The sequence below is a fragment of the Gymnogyps californianus genome, chromosome 1 (genome assembly GCF_018139145.2).
Source record: "Gymnogyps californianus isolate 813 chromosome 1, ASM1813914v2, whole genome shotgun sequence".
NCBI classification, from domain to species: Eukaryota; Metazoa; Chordata; class Aves; order Accipitriformes; family Cathartidae; genus Gymnogyps; species Gymnogyps californianus.
Genome location: NC_059471.1, coordinates 32,832,279 through 32,847,927, shown reverse-complemented (window position 1 = coordinate 32,847,927; position 15,649 = coordinate 32,832,279). Strand labels below are relative to the sequence as shown.

Sequence of the window (15,649 nt, the reverse complement as noted above, 5' to 3'; positions counted from 1 at the left end):
GGACCCTCTTCCCTGCAGGGCATGTCCCCAAGGAGCGAACACAGCGGTTAGAGCCTGCTATTTCATCCACATTCCCCTCTCCTCTGCACGGAGCTCCCTTGCTCAAGTACTCCAGCAAGGAGCTGTTTGAGGAAACAGTCATTCAAACCCGGCACTGTCCGCTGTGGCGTACGATCTTTCTGGTTGTAAGGGGAGGAAAACAGCCACCCTGCACCTCTGGAGGTGTCTTGTGAGCTATACACACCTGCAAGACTACCAGCCACCTTCCTCCCTGCTACGTCAGGCCGTGCAACACCTTGGGTGACCCAGCTGCAGGGGACAGCGAGGGGACTGCCTGCCCGGTGGGCGACCGCTGCCCGCTGTCAATTGACAGCAATGCCCGTGCAGCAGTGCCGAAGGGCTCTGCCGTATGGATGGAGGAGGCACAACCCTTCCAGCTGAACTTCCCGGCTTCTGCCTGCTCATCACAATTTAACGTTACTTTCTGTGTTTAATGTTTCAGATTTGCATGTAGTTTAAAAAAAATAAGTTGGAGCGTGCCAGTTATTTCTCCGAGGTTTCAGAACACAAACTTTGCAGTTCTGCTGTTTGCCATAGGCTGCCACAGATGGAAGACAGATATCTGTCCGCCAACGTTTAAAGAGGACCAGATTTTTTTGTTTAGAAATTTTAGCTGTTCAGCAGTCTCAGTTGTACAATCAGCGAGATCAACCATTCCCTCCATAACAAGTGCACACACGAACGAACAAGTGAGACCACTGCCTACGCAGGATTCACACACGCGGAGATGTCTGGGCTGCATTGGGACTGCCTCGATGGTTAGTTTTGGAAAGAAAGGGGCCAACTTTTTCTAACCTGGCTTGGAAAGCTCTGAAACTCACATACCTTTCTGCCAAAAGGGAGCTCATTTAATGAAAGGGAAGGAAAACAAGGTTGCCCAGTAGTCATTTCAGCTAACGTCAGCTGGGAAGATTTGCTATTTCTGAGTCCTTCCAACCCAAACATCTGAGGAAAGTTGCTGAATTGGTGCACACTCTTGCTCACTCCTTTCCCAGCTGATGGCTGCCAATTGAGACTGACCTCAAATCCTCCAGCTTCCTCCCCCCAGAGTTACAGTCGTTCTCTGCTGTCGCACCTGATCTTTCAGAGAAGTTTCCACACCTTCCAGGCTCATCACAATAACCCTTCGAGCACAAGCTGAAGCCAACTTGACACACAGATTTTGTTTTTCTCTCGGACGCACACATATGCCACAAAGACTGCATTTCATCACCTACACTTCAAACGTTGCTGAGCACGCTCAAGTGGGATAGCGCTTTTGCAAAGAGGGCAGTGCTGCTGCTTCTTTTTCTTTGCCCTTTTTTTTTCTTTTAAAGTAAAAAGTTGCTTAAAGCAAGTCTGTTTAAGGTTAAGTTCACATTTTATGCTCGATGAGCTGTCTTGTGCTGTGTCCAAAACAGGCACAGAAATATTGTCACCTTTTCCTGGAATCCTGCGCACAGCCTGGGGAATGGGGCTTCCTCTTCTGTTTTGGCGTTCCCTGAGCCTGAATACTTCAGGGCTTGAAGATTTCTTCCTTATGCAGAAGGGTGGTGCTACTGGGTGGTGCCTGCATGACTGTGTGCGTGCAGGGAGAAGTTTCCAGGAGCAACAGAGGGTAAGCTATGCCATAAAAGTCCTACAGTGGTTACTCCTTTCTTCCTTTCTGCATGACGTCTTGGGAAAAATTCAGGGAGAGAATGAATGCTGACAACTGACAGGCATTGGGCAGCGTCTTGAGGAAAGCAGGGAAATGTGCTACCCCACGGACAAGGGCACAGGTGGTGGGAGGGGAGAGGGCAGACGGCTGGTTCGCTCCCAGACGGGGATTAGAAGTCGCAGGTGAACCAAGGACACATGCCCTACTAATAGCAGCAGCTTCCTGCTCAAAATAAGAAGCAGGTTCACACATTTGTTCTCCAGTTGGGTTCAGACATAAGCTGCAACACAGATGTTCACAGGGCACAAAGGGGACACCCAGCAGAGCTGGCTGCAAAAGAAAATTTACAGGAATGACAGCGAGTTGCCTTTTACTGCAGGCTCTCTAGAGAGGCAGTAAAAGGGAAGCTCATTCTGCTCTGATTTTTTTTCTGAAGCTCCTCCTTGTGCAAGATCCCACTGCTGCCAATCTCCAGAGACTGAAAATGAATTAAAAAGAGGAGGAAAAAGCAAAAAACACAGGAAAGCAAAATAAAGGAGCAAAGGAGAAAACAAAGCAGAACAAATGAGACCGAAGAAATGCACCACAAAGAGGGATAGATGAAAAGGAGAGAAGTAAAGGCACATCAACAGATATGAGAAATATTAAGGAAACGTAATCATCAGAAACACTGCTGAAATCTTTTGCACACACTCTGAAAGCACCATTAGACATAGGATCCTCTGACAGGCCTGGATACAGGTCTGAACATCCAGGCGATCCATTAGTATGACAATCATACGTTAAGTGATCCAGGCAGGTACCTGACCTCATACATAAAATTGAAACAATCGTTCTTCTCCAGCTTTTGCCAAACATCTAGGGACCTACAGGTGAAGAACACTATGAAAATATTTTGCATTCTGATTCTTACAGAACAAGCAACTTACTGTGAAAACCCGTTTTTGTGTAGGGGTTCTCTACACTAAAAACTGGTCCTGGATTTTATTCATAAAAAGAATTCAAGCTCTCCCCCATTATAAATCTCTTCAAAGTTTCTCATACAGATCAAGGTAAGTTCAATTGTTACATCCATGTATTCAGGAAACCTTTTCCTGTTTAGAGCTGAGACTCAAAAAATTGTCTAGGTCTATAAACTCTTTAGAAAGAATAAAACCTTCTAAATCTTCTCTTGTTTCTCTTTCTCCATTGCTAGGAGCTCAGCAGAGTTTCAAGCATCATAAAGTGTGACTTGACTTTTAAAAAAGAAATCACCTAAAAATTGCTTCGTTATATGCAAGAATGTATTTCTGAAACTGCCTGAATATTTTCTGTAAATGTTCCAAATGAGATACTAGCTTCACTGAAATACTTGCGAAAATTTCCAGGAACTTCAATGTACCCAAGATTTCGACCTTTCTGGCCATTTTCTTCCCAGTATTTAGTCACATTCATACCTTTACTACCTTTAGCAGTTGCAAAGAAAACCAAAGGAAACACAGACGAAAAGCCAATTAAAGCACAGCCTCAAGTATGGGGGGAACAAGAGTAGAGCTACTTCTTCCGACTCACTGATTTTACCTTCAAAACTTCTTGTAAGTTTGGCTACACATTTCTCTCTGAGTAACTGTGAGCGTCATACCCTTCCCAATTTCTGCCATACAAATACCACATGTGGTATTGAAAATTCAGCCTGCAAAGATCCATCATACTGTCCCATTCATGGCAGCTGAGATTTATCAAGTGCTTTAAGAAGTTCAGCATTAAACTGTCAACAAAATTCACACACACTCCAAATCATCCAACACAAAACATGAATGTATCCATTACACATACCTAGTTACTGCAGATACTCTCCAAGGTTCAAGAAGCATATAATCAAGAATAGCTTCAAGTTCAGAGTCCAAGATCTGAAAAGGAGATAATATGTATTTTTGAAAGTCACTAAAAGTATATGGCTTAAGCATATAAAAGAAAAAAAAATTGTGCAAAATTACTATTTAGAAATGAGTTTATGAGCTAGTCCTTCTCAAGTTGTGCATCACCTGAAAAATGTTGTGGGTGATAACAGTGATGGTATGATAATTTATAGGGTATTAAATTTAAGATATATAATACTGTATAGATTCTTAGGCAACTTCTACATATGAGTTCAAAATTAAAGAGAAACGAGAAAACTCTGAAAACACATCAAATTTTCAAATAGCAGGTTTGCTACAACTATTTGTAATGAAAGAACAAAACCAACATATTGAATATGCAAAACTGCCAGTGGCATATCAGAAAATATAAATTATTTAGGAAACCACAAGCATCCCTATGTACACATAAGCAATATTCTGCCTTTAGTTTGCAGCAAGACAGTGGCATGAATAGGGAGACCACATGAAAAATCAAGGATATCATTATGTGCATTACCTCTTTATTGTCCAAAAATGCTGAACATGGCAGTTCTGCTACAGGTGTGAAATTCTAGATGTATGGTTTTGTAAGCATATGTATAACACCTAATCACAATTAGTCCCAGAGTCTCTGTAAATTTTCCTGGTGATTCTCGCACAGTGACCCTGAGCGTAATGCATTTGATAAGTCTAATGTGCTTAAGAAAGCAAAAAAGAAGAGGAGGATGTGTCGGGAGAAAGAAACAGGCTCAGCAGACCAAGGAAAGACACAAAGGAGGGAAGAAAAGAGGAAAAAATAGTTCATGTGTCCAAATGCACTTGGTCCGATCTTTGTTCTGGACAATGACTTCTCAGATGACCACATCATGTTCACCATCATGAGTACATGCTGTATTGAGTATTTCTGTGGCACCATTGGCATCTTTGAATTCTGCAGCAGGAAACACTGTTTCACACAGTGCTGCCACAGAGCCACAGCTCTTAAAAAAAAAAATAATTAAGAGTCCACATTAGAAAAAGTCTTGCCTTTTTCCTTTCCCCACAATTTTGCTAGAGTTTTTGCCTGCAGCTGCACTACTGGTACCCACCACATGATTCCCAGTGTAGGCAAAGTGAATCACCCCAGCAGAGTTAAGACGAATCAATTATAGAACAGCCTATACCCACTACGCATCAATGGTCACCTGGCTGGGAGCACCTATGTGCTCCAGCTGAAGAGTAGGCATTTTCTTCTCCAAAGGCTCGGCCCACAGAAGGAGTCCTAGACTCCCTCTGTTCCTTTCTGTGAGCTGGTAATTTTCAAGCAGAGAGACAAAATATAAATATCAGCATGGATAATTATTTCACTGCTCATTTTTTGCAAGATAATCAGACAGAAAGATAAGACTCAGAAACAGAAGCAGTAGAAATTTTTATCCAGAAACTGCATGAAAGATTCTGCCAATTCTTACAAAAGCAACAGTTCGTTGATTTATAGCTGCTGCCTACTTTCATGCAGAAGAACAACAACTACAGAATCTCTCACTGGTCTTCTCTACATATTTTCAGGCAATCTCTATAAACATTGAAACTTCTAGGATTATTTATTCTATGAACTATATTGCCATTCCTGCTGTTGATGTCAACTGCAGACTAGCCAGGCTCAGAAGCTCAGATTCCACCACAGAGGCACGAGTAACACCACTACATCTCTGCCCTTTGCATCTCCTACCCAATTCCCCAAAAGAGATTTCCACAATAAGGTGTAATCATAAAGAGAATGCCATTAAAGTTAATTTGAAAATCAGCCAAATATCACCTCTAAAAGGAGTGGGAACTATTTACTAGGTAATACTGATAAAAACCTGCAAGATCAGAGGGTGGCCAAAGTTTACCCTTTATTTTCTACAGTAATGTCCTCCATTTTTTCTGCATGTCCTTCTTCATCAGTTAGCCTTGCAACACCTTTTCCACATAGAATCATAGAATCACAGAATATCTCAAGTTGGAAGGGACCCATAAGGATCATCGAGTCCAACTCCCGGCTCCTTGCAGGACTACCTAAAACTAAACCATATGACTAAGAGCGTCGTCCAGACGCTCCTTGAACTCTGACACACTTGGTGCCATGACCAGTTCCCGGGGGAGCCTGTTCCAGTGACCGACCACCCTCTCAGTGAAGAACTTTTTCCTAACGTCCAATCTGAACTTTCCCTGATGCAGCTTCATTCCATTTCCTTGGGTCCTGTCACTGGTCACCAGAGAGAGGAGATCAGCACCTCCACCTCTGCTGCCCCTCTTGAGGCATTCCTTAGGCTATGCTTTCCCCTCGTACTTATCCCCCTCATCTCTTACCCGCTTTTATGGCTGCCCATTTTATCTTCACTTGCAAGGCCTCTACAGTTGACTACAAGCACTCATGTTACCACACCTTGACAGGAATTACTACTCATCAGTTGAAGCACGTTAACCACCTAAACGCATGCTGTTCCCCAGCTGTAACATCTTCAGCCAAGTGACCTTCACGACGGGTAGTAGATTCCAGGGACTGAACTGTCACGTCCAGCAAAACTTGTGTCGTAAAGGTAACCTTCAAAACACCAACCGGGTGTAAAATTCTACTAATGCGATAACTCATGAAATGATATTGCTCAAAGACATGTCTCAAGGGATTGTTGACCTGAGAACTTCTTATGACATATTTATAGAGAAACGTTATGAATTATTGCATGTCTAAGATAGCTCTGCAACAGAACATTTGCAGCCAAAGATAAGAACAATTGTATGTAAGTATAAGCATACGATTTGCTGTGCATAACATCAGCGGTGTTTATTTTAGAAATGACCACCCGTCTGACTGTTCCAAAAAACCTCATAGAGTTGCTAAAAGATGCCAGGAAAAGTTTTGACTTGTAGCACACTTTCTATCTTTAATAACAGCAGCTGTCGCTTTGACAAACACATCATGCCCTTCACAGTTATCCCGTATTCTGCAAACACCGAAAAAACCCCAAACCCTCCCACAGTTATTAACATCTGCTTCATTTACTGATTCTGACAAACTGAAGGACAAAGGCATGATTTAACAGATTGCTCCGCATAAAGAAACAATGCAGTTCACGAAAGGATTCATCAAATGCCCCTGTCAGAAAGCTTTACAAAGCACAGCTTAATGAACGTATGCAAATTGCTATAATATATAAAATGCCTGATACCACTTCAACAAGTAATGTGCTTATGAAATCTATAGAGAATGGTAAGATAGATCAATCTAATATCTCTTCGAAATAAAGTGATTTGGTTTCCTCCAGATAATTTCAATCTCTTTTTTTTAATGCCTTGTGGCATGACAGCAATGCATTACATACAACGAACCACCGCTTTAGACCCTAGAAGATGTGATTATTCAGTAGAAAAAGCATTCAGCAACGGACAAACTGGGAGCACACTGGTACACTTCAATATTTTCCTTCAATGTTTTGACATGCTGGCACTTTTAAAAAATTGTTACTTCCAAGCCTTGCTGCATTTAAACAGCCCCTATTTTTTTTGCCGTTGCTTGATGTGAGGTCGAAGCTTGAGTGTAAGTCAGGCTGATATTTACAGCATGAGGAACCGCTCAGATATGAAAGCACATCAGAAAACAACACGCATCCAGGATGATCGCTGCTGTTGCTGTTTTCAACTTTATTGATCTAGAGATCTGATCATTTTCTTTTCATCAAGATACGGAAAGAATGGCTTATGAGCTGAAATGATTTTCGATGGAAAAACCAACATTTTCTAGAGCTTTTTTCCCCCCAACAACTGAAAGTTCTTTCCACCAACTTACTTTAAAAAAAAACAGAAATGCATTTTCAGTGTTTTGTCAAAGAAGCTAAAACCCACAATCACTCTTTACGAATTTATGGAGAAATAAATAGAACTTCTCTAATTTTTTACTTGGAAAAAAACACATGGAAAAGAACACGGCATAGTAAGCGCATCAGAAACTAGAAGGTGCAGTTTCTGGATCTTGGCTTTACTGTTTAGGCTGGGCAGGTGTGAAAGAGAAACAGGACTGTGAAGTACCATGATTATCTCCTTTTAAAGACCTTTTTTTCTCTGATAACATCTGTCAGAGGAACCTAGGTACAGCTAGTGATGCCTTGGGGCTGAGACGGATTATATCACTGTTCCTGCACTCTTTATTTTTCAGTAGAGGTGTTACTCACCTTTTGAAAAAAAGTCCTCAGACCATCATGTGTACTAACATAAAACTGATTCTTGATAGTTTATAATTTTCGACCACCTTCTTACACCTTCAGCGCCTCCCATCATCCACAGACTGTGGATACAGAACACAAATTGTCTGGCCTCTTCATCTTCCCTTCAGTCACATTCCTCTGGAGCCTGTGATGGACAAGGTTCAGGGTGCACCTTGCCAGTTCTTTTACATGCTATTTATTAGGCTTACAACTCTCCAGCTGGAGGGTGTCCATCTCATTCTACAGAATTCAAGTTTTCAAGGGAAATCAAAAGCACTCTCATGCTGGGACCACAAAAGAAAAACAAACACTCTCTAAGTAACACTTTCTTGGGTGGTTCTTGGTTACATTATGCTAGGAGGAGAATCCCCAATGTAGTAGTCTAATAGATAAACAGTTTCAATTCTTATTTTATATCATCCATTATATGTTTCACGTTACTACAGAAGTAATTGCTGTTACTGTCAAAGCCAGACACAAGTTTTGCTCGGTGCCTTAGGCAAAATTACTAAGTTGAGCATTACTTGGTGCTGGATTCTCAAATCTCTGCATCACGGGACCGCAGTTTCTGCATTGAGAATTATCTAAACTGTAAAATAAGAGTCCAGGTTGCAACATCATGTCAGAAGTGTATTGTGATGTCCTCATTTTAAAGGCATTAACTTACAAAAATTCCTTTCCATTCTGTTACACTGAATATTCAGTATGTGCCAGGCACTGTGGAAAACGTTTTTATTTCTCTGCAAATGAATATACATTAGAGTGAGTGTTTATAACATTTTTCTAGAATTGGGTTTGTATCATTGACAATTAAGGGGTGATATCTTTAACACTCTGTATCACTTTTAGGTGCCAGTTAGCAATATTTAACAAAGCAGGCTGTTCTCATTTTTACATCTTTTTTTGTATTCAAATTTGCAAGATGGTGGGTTCTCCCGCTTCGCATTCAAACACTGAAATCTGGGAATAAATGAACATGCCAAGCCTTTCTTTATTATACCTCATTTCTCAAAGTAACTCTTGCAGGATCCATCATTACCATCCCTATTTTAAATTTGCTCTTTTTAACATAAATCTACAAGTACAGAAAAATGTCTCCCCTTTTGACTGTACATCGAGGCCAACAGATTCACAGTTGATGTAGTTAATAAAGGCAAATTAAGGAAGCTCCATCTCACACCTCCTCTCTTATCTCCTGAACCCATATGAAATTCTACTAATTTTCATAAGTAAAATTAAACATTCTAACTTTTCCCTGAAATAGGGAGGAAATTATTATTCTTGGGAGTCAATCTTCTTACAGCTCCCTTAAGATGCAACATCTAATAGATTTCAGGGTAAAAAAAGAGCCTCCTATACAGATTTCAGTTTCAATCTAATAAAACAGCTTCAATAAAGTATATTAACCTGCACACCATCATTGACAAAATTAGAGTCACGCTGTGTGCAATGGAGTGTGCTACGTGGTAATGCAATAAAACATTTTTTTTAACCTGTTACTTTGGGTTTTTTTCCATTGGGGACATCGGTGTTTAAAGTCAGGGTGCGCTGCTTTAACAAAATAGGTGGGAAGCAGAGCCAGTCCACCCAGTCCCACGTCCCTACCCGCTAGCAGATTCCTGCCACACATCGCAGTGAGGGTATTCACCCATCACTGTTACGGACAAAGTACCTATACTGGACAGCAGTGTAATCAATAACAGCAAATGGTTCTGGGACTATCCTTAACTGACAGTGAAGTAGACTAGAAAGTGAAATCCTTTCTTTGATTAGCTTATTGGCAAGCTAGTGCAAAGCCATGTTCCCCGTTGAAAAAAGAAAAATGAGGAGGTTTGTAAGAATGCAGACCTTTTTCTACTCAAAGAAAGCTGATTTCTAATGGCTGAAAATGCCCTCTTTCCCTGACCTGTGGGAAAATGCGAGAAAGGACTCACTGCTCTAAAGTCTGTCTCAAAAGTAGCGTCCAAGGTGCAAAGACCCCCAACCTGAAATAGTTCTGTGAAAGTACAAAGTATTGAGCAACTTTACTGTGGCAGGCACTTCTGAAGGGGAAGGGTCCTCACCTGCCCCGACACAGGCAGAAGAGGCACACAACACAGCCACTGCTTTTGGTTTGACAATGAGGAGCCTAAGCTACCTGGCTGCATCTCTACAGAGGGTCTGAGATATGCAGAAATGTGCTGCCATCATTGCAGTCTAGAGGTTGGAACAGAAACTCTGTAAGGAAATACATACTTCTTTTTTTTTTCTTTTAAAAGAAAGGCAGAAGCACTATGCTGCACTATTTCATCTTAGTGAAGGACTGGATCAGCAGCTGAATGCAACAGATGCAATAAATCTCTAACCCTTCCCTTCTTTAACTACAGTGACAACTGCTGGGAAAGCCCTGTTCAGATAATCACAAGGAATATAAAAAGGGGTTCCAGTAAGTTGAATATAGATTATATTTTTCAAGAGTAAGACCTATTGAGGATATCATGGGTAAGTTCAGCATGCCCATGACATCCAGTTGTCCTGGGAGGTCCTTAAATAACATCTAGCATCACAATATCTGAAGATTATGATACCTCATTCCTGCATAAAAGGAGGAACCATTAAGAACTAGCCACCAGTAAAGTCCAGCCTCAGAAATCACAGGTGCGTCAAAAAATCCATAGAAGAGACAACAGGACCATCACGTCCTCCTTGAAATGGACACCTACTGTAACAGGGGCCAGCTGCAATTCACAGGTGTTTGCTCACATTATTTTTAGCTTTACAGAAAAGAAAGGCCAACATTCCCTCCTGTGTCAGAAACAAATATGGAAGCTGGAGCTGTGAAAAGGAGCAGGATCAAACAACTTGAGAGGAGTCTAGGAAGCCTTTCTATGCAGTCAGTCGTGCCTCTTGCTAAAAGTTGAGGACAGGCACCAAGATGTCATTCTCTGAAAAGTCAGAAATAATGAGGAATAGCTTATCAAGACAAGGATTATTAGCAGACAGGCTAGTGGCAGAATTAGTTCACCACAGTGATGATAAAACAGTATTAGGAAAGCAGAGCAATTTTAAGGAAAGGTAGCTAAAAATGCATGCCCAACGCACACTCCTCCAAGTCCTTCTCATCTCCAGTATGGTGATGCTTCAAAGTTAAATGTCCCAACAGACAACCCTGTACTCTGTCTACTAGTGTCAAGATGAAGCATTGTATGCTGTGGCAGGCCTGTAGTCTCCGAGGGTTGCGTGTCTGTATGAATGATGAGAATAGCTGCATTTTGTTCCAGTTACTGCGAATTAGGAGCAGAACCCCATCGCCTGGCAAGCTTTCAGCACAGGCTTCAGCTGGGAAAAGTCTGGGTACAGTGCTTGGGCTGTAGTATTGAAGCAATATACTACTCAGAAGGACGAACTGGGTCTTGTCTAGTTTCCTGATCTTGCTTTGCTCACGAGGACCACACAGGATCTGTTCCACAGAGACACATGCGTACCACCCAATCCCTTCCTAACACCACCAACAAAAGACCAAGACCGATGTCCCACATGTTTTTTGGGAAGGCAGCTGACATCCCCAACTCCAAGGGTCTGGCAACAGCAAGGAATTTCTCACACTGACCTCTCAGACTGGGACCTTCTGGCATCTGTTAGCAAACAGCAGAATCCACCAACCGCTGGATGAAACATAAAATAGGTGATAGCGCAAACACATGAGCAGTGGCCAGTCTCCTTTCTAGCCCCTTTGGAAACACCATGACTTCATATTGCATGCTTAGTTTTGTTTTTTTTTTAACCTCTGTAAATGCTTCTATGCACTCTCACAAAACCTTCCCTAAATTTACCAAATTCTGTCTTCAAGTTATTTTGGTTTTCTACTCAACTAGTGCATTTGGATTTTATTCCAGAACTTCACCTCTTGGGATGTTTGAAAAATTTCTTTTAATTTTCAGTCTAAATTCATTCAGGACTAATTAATAAACATATTATCTTGTGCTGATATTAACCTTCAATTTCAAAAGCTCTCCTCCCTCCCTGGAGTTTGCCCTCCTAGAACAAAGTTTTTTTCCTGGATATTATATACAAATTATGGGGAATAGAGGCTTAGCATATTTTGTCAGAAAGTCTGACAGAAGGTAACCATCCACTGGGAAAATATATTTAACTTATTTTTTTACTAATGAACAAAAGGCAGACACTGATTTCTTTTCCTAGTTACTCCAGTATAAACCAGGAATACCTGCATGGAGAGCAAACTATAACCTATGTCCAGCCAGGAGGCAAGAACTGCATCTGAGCAGGCATCTGCCTAGGGCTACAATGAGGATTGTGAGCACTAAGCTGTCAATGGAGAACAAATACCTAATAGAGGAGGGGAGAGCAGTAGGCATCTGTCATGTAAAAGCCATCTTTTTAGAGGCCTTGGAAAGTGAAAGACGTTGACCATAGACTTCCTCCAGCCCAAAGAGACTTTAAAACCAATGTATCTGGCATCTAGACCTCCTACTCTCTAGATACATGCTGCACCTGCTTCAGTTCAGATTGGACATTAGGAAAAGGTTCTTCACTGAGAGGGTGGTCGGTCACTGGAACAGGCTCCCCAGGGAACTGGTCACAGCACGAAGCCTGTCAGAGTTCAAGGAGCATCTGGATGACGCTCTTAGTCATATAGTTTAGTTTTAGGGAGTCCTGCGAGGAGCCGGGAGTTGGACTCGATGATCCTTATGGGTCCCTTCCTACTTGAGATATTCTGTGATTCTATGTCTATGCAAAAAGCAATTTTATCCACCCCCCTGTTTTTCAATGTGACCATCACACTTTTGCATTGAATTCAATGCCATTCAAACGTGTTAGGAATGGTCTCAGGACTCAGAATGCATCAAGCCTCTCTGAGTGCCAAAGCACCTCACTGCTGTCTCCAAGCTGTGGTGGCATTGCCATGGAGAGAACCAAGAATTCTCACTTCTTGAACCACGATGTCTGAAAATTCAACAGACCCTACCTTTAAATACGCAAGGAAGTCTGAGGTCCAGGACAGAGGGACTGATTGATGTAAATCAGGTGGCCCTCCAGCACAGCTGCTCTGTATCAATCTCCAAGACTTCAGCACCTAGGGGGGATTGTCTCACCTGCAGATGTCAATATCTGAGATCATCACCTTGGGCTGCCCTTAACTGAGAGAGAGAAATAGGTGCCTCTAGGGCTCAATTCTCTTGTCCTAATGTGGATATCTAAAAAAACTTAGATGAATTGCACCCAACTGCAGGGTCCAATGATCACAAAAGGAATCTAGGGAGAGTAGCTTTGATGTAGGCACTTACACTGTAGATAACTCAAGGTAGTTGAGACAAATCTTACTGCTGAAGTCTGCCTCAGGAGAGCTGGCATTCAGACAGGTCCGAAGTCACAAATGGGTTCAAAGGATGGGTTTTCAATGACACCGTGATCTAATCTGCAAGTCTTTATTCAGTCCAGCCTTTTCTTGTTGAATTTTAAATAGAAGAATTTGAGATTTGGCTCAATGTTAGCAGCAATAAAAGTCATTAATCTAGGAAGACTGATTTATGAGAAAATATTAAAATAACTAAATATGTATAGCTTGACTAAAGCCACTATTGAAAGAGAAATATGATAATTATCTACAAGCTCTGGAAGGATGCACACACTAAGGATTTTTTTTAATAGGGATTTTCAGGAAACTATAGCTAAGAGTAATGTGATTATACTGAGCAAAGTAAAATTTAGGCTGACAGGGAAAAAATTCCTAATAATGAAGTGTATTCTATTGTAGAATAATCTTCCAAAGGAAATTGGCTGAAGTCCAATCACATCTAAAGCCAACTGGACAAAGATCCGCAGAGAACAATCCTGCATTAGCTGCAAGACGGACTAGATGACTCAACAGCACTTTTTCATTTTTACATTCCTATCATTCCACTGTATAAAATAATGCAATAAGCCAAAGGGAAGAGGGAAATAGGCTTAGCAACAAACACACAGCTGTCTCTTCTCCAGGGTCTGCATGCTGCAATCAGTGCGTCTTGCACTGATTGCACTGGGGGAGGAAACATCTGTATGTGGTCAAAGTACTGTGTTAATTCAGTGCTATGAAGGCGTATGCCTGATGTCCCCTTCTCCCCCTTGCTCCACTCCTTAATAAAATAACGTTACCAGAAGAATCGACCCTGTGTTGTAAACGTACCAATCATGATTTTTGCTGCACCAGCTACTCATAATTGGTTTAAGCTTTCTTGATCTCAGATGCCAAGTGGTGTTAAACAAAACACAGAAAATAAATAGCCTGTAGGCACATATTTCCACTGAAATAATCTTGCCACATGTTGATCTACAAGGAGTAGGGTAACAATGTTTTCCTAAAGTTATGATACTCATTTTTTAAGCTGTGCAATAGTTTACTCTTTAGTTGTGAAGAGGCTTTGACATTTTATAGCTAAAATATCTTGCTGAGTCTGTGTTAATGTACTGTCAGTTTTCTGTTACACTTAAGCTGCAAATAACAGAAGTCTTCTTAAAGAATGCCTATTCAATTTAATTGTGAATTTGGTTTCCCTCTCCAGAGAATATTAGAAGGTCTTAACAATATATATATATATAAAAAAATATTTTCTGAGGAAAGTGCTTTCAAGTGTAACATTAGCTTTCTACAACCCATTGCAACTCCACTTTTCCCACAGCAGTCGCACTCTGTAATGCTGACCAAACCTCTTCTATTCACTTCATGGAGAGGTCTGAGATTTCAGAGAACGTGTTTAGGATGTATAGCAGGGGACAACTTTTCTAAAAAAGATTTTAAAAGAACATCATCATCTGAAGAATTGATCTGCATGCCATAGGGTTTTTGGTTGGTTTTTTGGCTTGTTTTGGTTTTTGTTGTGGGGGGTTTTTTTGCCTCAAGTGCTCAATTAAGCATATAACAGCAGAGACAGGATTTCTGTTTTTCAAAAGAAGGAATATTAATGGAAATCTATGTCTCCATAACAAAACAGTGATCAACAGCTCACAGCTTACACCACTGATTCTGAATTATTCACATAATTTCTCCTTGATTTCTTCCCCTTCTCCAACGAACTTTCCAAATCAGAACCCAAATTACTATTTTCCTACCTTCTTTCCTTTGTCAAAGGAGTTAAGAGAAAGCAAATAGTAGAATTTTACCACGCGCAATCCTTCTAAATGCTTATACATTTGAGATTTTTCCTTCTCTCTTGTCTTAAGATAATACGAGACATAAAACATGAATTACCCTTTAACCGATACAGCTGCTAATTCCCACTCCTGGCGATAAGACTTAAGGCAATAAAGTGGCAGCTGTGTCCCTGCAGTCTACCTGCACCTGAAACTGAGGCTGCCTCAGTAGAAGCGACCCACTGCTTTTAATTGGTCTGAACATATGCCGAGAGAAAAACTGGCTGCCGCATTACAGTTCAAAGGGGTTGGACATACACTGGTGCGGGACGGTGTTCAAAGAGCGGCCTGAGATGCCGTAAAAGATGGGAGATAATCAGCAGGAAGGCACTGGGGGCCAAGAGGCAGGTCTATGGATCGCAGGGGTGCGGGTACACAACAGGGGCAGCAGGCAGGGGTACGAAAAGGAGCAGATGGGGAAGGGGCCCATATGAAGCAGCATTTTATCATCTCCAAAATGACCATGAAGCTGAAGGCACTGCCTACCAGAAAGCCCTAAAGATGTGAGAAGCTCCTTTTATCCTGCAGTTTTCTGGGCAACCTGGGCAGAGCTCTGTACGCCAACCCAGCAACAAAGTCTCTGCTGCTGCCCTTGGGCTTCTTTTCCACTTGATGTCTAAGCAAAGAAAAAACAAAAAACAAACACCAAGGCCTGGGTATGATGAGACAGA

General features: G+C 41.5%; 1 protein-coding gene across 1 annotated transcript in view; it reads right to left on the bottom strand.

Moving 5' to 3' along the window:
• Positions 1 to 15,649, bottom strand: part of ENOX1 (ecto-NOX disulfide-thiol exchanger 1) — a 371,798-nt gene that overhangs the window by 291,703 nt on the left and 64,446 nt on the right. Inside the window, exon 2 of the mRNA XM_050897187.1 lies at positions 3,515 to 3,588. The gene's annotated coding sequence lies outside the window, so the exon portion shown is untranslated. The remainder of the gene's footprint in view (positions 1 to 3,514; positions 3,589 to 15,649) is intronic.